This window comes from Malaclemys terrapin, chromosome 11 (genome assembly GCF_027887155.1).
Source record: "Malaclemys terrapin pileata isolate rMalTer1 chromosome 11, rMalTer1.hap1, whole genome shotgun sequence".
Lineage (NCBI taxonomy): Eukaryota > Metazoa > Chordata > Testudines > Emydidae > Malaclemys > Malaclemys terrapin.
The window spans coordinates 23022259-23026845 of NC_071515.1; positions in this window are offsets into that span (position 1 = coordinate 23022259).

Consider the following 4587-nt stretch of genomic DNA (forward strand, 5'->3'; position numbering starts at 1 on the left):
GCATGTCAATACAATCTTTAATTATGTGATCCATACTATTATTTCCTCAGGATCCCTGCCTCAGTCAATGTGCAGGTTGGATGATTCACAGTGAATGAGGCAGCTGAACTATATTTATTTTCATTATTCAATGAGTGCACGCCTGGGTCATTCACAGCACACTAAATGTGATCTGAGACCTGGAGGAACAAGAATATGTGATTATGTAGTTAAGGACTCTTGTAAATGCATACATACAAGGGGGCAGAGTTAAGGTTGCACAAGTAACCTTAACTTCGTAATTTCTTGATTTTGGAATGCTTCAGTTTGAATGTGTAGACCCTGATCCTGCAACCGGATCTACATGGGCTGATCCCTACATCAGCAAGGATGCCCATAGATATAAAAAAATTAACTAACTTCCTTGTATGACTGTGAAGTGCCAACAGTGTTGAAAGATTGTTTAAAAACAGCTGTCAGAACATTTTTTAAGGAACATATTATCCTCTCCATCTTGATGGGATCAGGGAATCCAAGTGTGAAGTAATATCTTGGTTGATCCTGGCAATTACACATTAGCTTTTGAAAAGAATCCTTGCTGTTTTCATGTTTAATATATAACATTTTTAATATTAAACACTAAAACAGTAAGGATCCTTTTATATATAAAAATTATGATGGTAAGAGTCTCCTGAATGAAGATAGTTCTACCTATTGTGGAAATAGATAGAAGTGCATGAGGAGAGAAAGACAGATAAGCCTTACAGCAAAAAATACTTAGGACTCTAGTCTCTTCTGAAAGTCTGCAGGGCCCAGGCATAGTCTGTTAAAAATATTGCTGTTCTAGAAAAACTAGACAGTCTAATCCCATTGGACCATACTGTGAATCTCTATTCATTTCAATGGGGAGCTCTGCTTAATAACTGATGGCATGATTTGGCCCATTATTTGGATCCGGGTGATAATTATTCCCCATTGAAAAATGTGAACTGATTTTTAGGGGTAAGTGATTCTACTTCTGCTGTACTTGCATGCAATCCCTGGAAATATGACAGAAAATTAAAGATAACATATGGTAACTATGTTATTACACTTGGAGGAATACTTTAAAAACACTTAAACTAAATACAAAGTAGTTGCATTGCAGAAAAGAAAATGTACCATAATGAAACAATAACCATTACTGTAAAAAGAGCAGGTTAAGCACCATCAAGGAATGCCACTTCCTCAAATGCAGATAAATTAGGTAAGGCAACATTCAGGATTTTAAGCCAGGGAATGCTGGAGCACAGAGGTGCTATAGGCTTGCCTCCTCCATTTTTTATTACACTAACAATTGAGCTTGTCTTCTCTTTTCCAGGGTTCTTGGAATTTTTCTCAACAACTCCATTTTCTTCCTTTTTGACTGCCGGAGAGAGTCAAAGGAGGAGGCAAGCCTATAGCACCTCTGTGCTCCAGCATTCCCTGGCTGATAAAATAACTCCATCAGCTATTGCTGCAAGTTCCTCGCTTCAGATCAGAGGTTCTCAAACTGTGGTCCGCGGATAGTTCCCTCTAAGGTGCGTGCCTGGGTGGCCGCACACAAGAGAATGAAGGGCCACTCACCTAATTAGTGGAGCTGCGCAGGCATGGCTCCACTAATTAAGTGCCTGGACCCTGGAGAAGCTGCATATGTAAGGTGAGGTGGTGGCCTTGCGGGGGAATAAGGGGTAGGTGAGAATGGCAGTGGGGTGAGAAGAGGGGCTGGGGGAATTTGGGATGTGCAGGGCTGCAGCAGCCAGAGAAAATGGTAACTTTCCCCAGCTCCAGGGCTGCGGCTGCCGGATAGGACGGCCCTCCTTGCCAGCCTCAGCTCTGTGGCTACTGAAGCGGGGGAGAGACTCCCCTCCTTCTCAGCCTGAGCTTGGGAGCTGCCGCGGTGGGGGAGAGAGGGCACATCCATCACATTAGAAAAGTATTAAAATATGAGTTGTGTGCTTTTATTTGTAGAACAAAAATCATTAATTATTGGTCCTTTTTTTTAATATAGCACTTTTATCTAAAGCACTGTACAATAGTTAGCTAACTGTACAAACAACATTTGGAAAGATCATTAAGTGGTCCACCTAGACCCTCAGCAATTTTGAAGTGGTCCGCGGAAAAAAAAGTTTGAGAAGCACTGCTTTAGATAGTTCTCTCTCTATTTGCATGTTTCCTGCCCCCTTTTTAGAAAATGCTTCTCACTTATCCTACAGATACAGTTCTTTTAATTATAGGTACAGGAGCCATATAATGCCTTTTAAGAACTTTCACTCCCTCTGGGCCAGAAATCTGATTTAGAAAGAAAGAAAAACAAAACTGATAATGGATGTGTTGAATGCAATGAGGAGTAAGCAAACAGTATAAATGATGGAAAGTACGTTTTTATATATATATTTCAGTTTTGGTCTAAATTGCTATAAGAAACATAGGTTTATAAAAAATACTTTTAACACAACACTGTGCCTTTTCTGTTTTGAGTTTTAAACTTTTCTCAGAAACATCACAATTTCTTAATGTGACATGACAAACTAAAATGGAAATGTCAAACTTAGAAGAAAAAGATGAACTCTTTGATCACCACAAGATGGTGCTGTGCAGTATTGTTTGAATCATGTTTACCATACCAGCCATCTGATTATTATAGCTTTATAAAATAGGATCTTAGAAGGCTAAGATTGGTGGAACAGACCAGCAAGCTCTTCTCTTCTAAATTTAACAGATTAATTTAAGGAGCACCACTAGGAGCTTTGTAATAGGGCTGGTTCTCAGTAGGTGGCTCTATGCCTCCCCACACAGCCCATACCATAGGGCTATCCTAGGCAGGAAGGGAGGAGGAAAGGCTATAGCACTTTTGTGCTCCAGCGTTCCCTGGCTGATAAAATAACTCTTCAGGGGCCATCAGCTGCTGATGCAAGTTAAAGCACTCCTTAGGCAAGTTATACTAGTCTTTAGTAGCCTCAGGGACCAAGGGAGTATAAAGGTGACAGAAACACTGCCACCTTTGCCCTGTGCCTCCCACAGCAAGCACAGCTTGGGCAGATCCAAAGATCAGATCCATTGTTTCTTATTGCATTGATCCTTAATGTGCTCAAGTGCACACATACTTCCCCACCGCAGAGCTTTCTCACTAAGCTTTTCCTTAAAATCTCACACTGTTGCTGCAAGCTCTAATGCAGGCCGACAGGTACCAGCGTAACAGCTACCCTCTTGGCCCTCCATATGGGGATACAACTGGGGAACCTATAGAGCTAAAAGCATGAATTGCCACAGCTTTAGCTAAAGCTCTGTAGCAACTCTTCTTCTGTGGATCAGCACAGAGGGGGACCTTTAACTCCCCCTCCCCCCTTGTGGGTTACAATAGGTGGGAGCAGTGGTGTAGACAAAGTGTGAGTGGCCCTTGACATTTTAACTTGATATGGTGATAAAAAGTTTGCAAGGTGATTTACACTAGTGCTCCCGTCGGGCTGCTGCTAACGCTGGTGGACTTGCACCGGAGCTACAGCAATGGTGGCAATTTTTTTTTTAAAGCCTTAGTGTAGACCCAGCAATAAACTATTATTTGTATTGCAGTAGAGCTGGAAGCCCTTAAGGCTTATCAGATGCTGAGGCCCCACTGTGCTAGGCACTGTATACACAACATTACAAAAAGACAGCCCCTGCTCCAAAGAGCTTACAGCTCTAAGTGGCATATGCACACCTTTCCTCTGATCTAGCACGATCTAGTCATTAGCATTTAGTCTGACTGCACAGTCACCAGGGTAACTGGTTCCTGGCTACCCTATGTTAGAAAGGCCAGGTAGTAATAAGGCTGTAGAATAGATCATACATGACAACTACCCCTGCTCTTTAGCAAAATGCTTACGTCAAGTTTTTTTTGTTTTGTTTTTTAAACAGGTGCCTAAAATTTAGGCACATAAATAAGTGACCTGATTTGAAAAAACAACTTCACTGGGAATTATTGGATGCTCAAGCCACTTATGTTGGAAATCAGGCCACTTAGGCCCTTATTCAACACACTTACATGCAGGCTGTATCTGGGCCTTATTCCTGCAAAGAGCCCTGCACAGGTGGGCTCCTGGACCCATACAGACCACCACTGAAGTCAATGGGGTTTTGTATCACTGTAAAGAACAGCTTACATGGATATAGTTTTGGGTTTGAGGCCTTAGGTGCCCAAATATGAATTTAGGAGCCTAGCTTTATGCCCGTTTTGAAAATGTTGGTATTGGCATATTCCCACTCTTGCCTTGCCAGAAAGCTCTCCTACCTCAGAGTACCTTATTTAAGTTCAAAGGCCCATCCATATTTTCCTGTTTCTGACTGGCAGATATGTGTACATCATGCAAAATGCAGAAAGAAAACATAAGCTACTCCCCCTCCATTTTTGGTAAGTGGTAGGTAGCAGGGCCAGCCGCACATCATGTTGCTATGGGAGCAGCACAGTATTTGTTGGAAGGGAACCCAGTTTGCACTCAAGTCCCCCAGTGATGTGGGAAAAAAGCCACCCTAGGGTGGGTCAATAGTGCTATCAACTATTTTGCTGCATGTCTATGGACGGATCGCACGGTCCTCCCCCCAGGTCTCTAT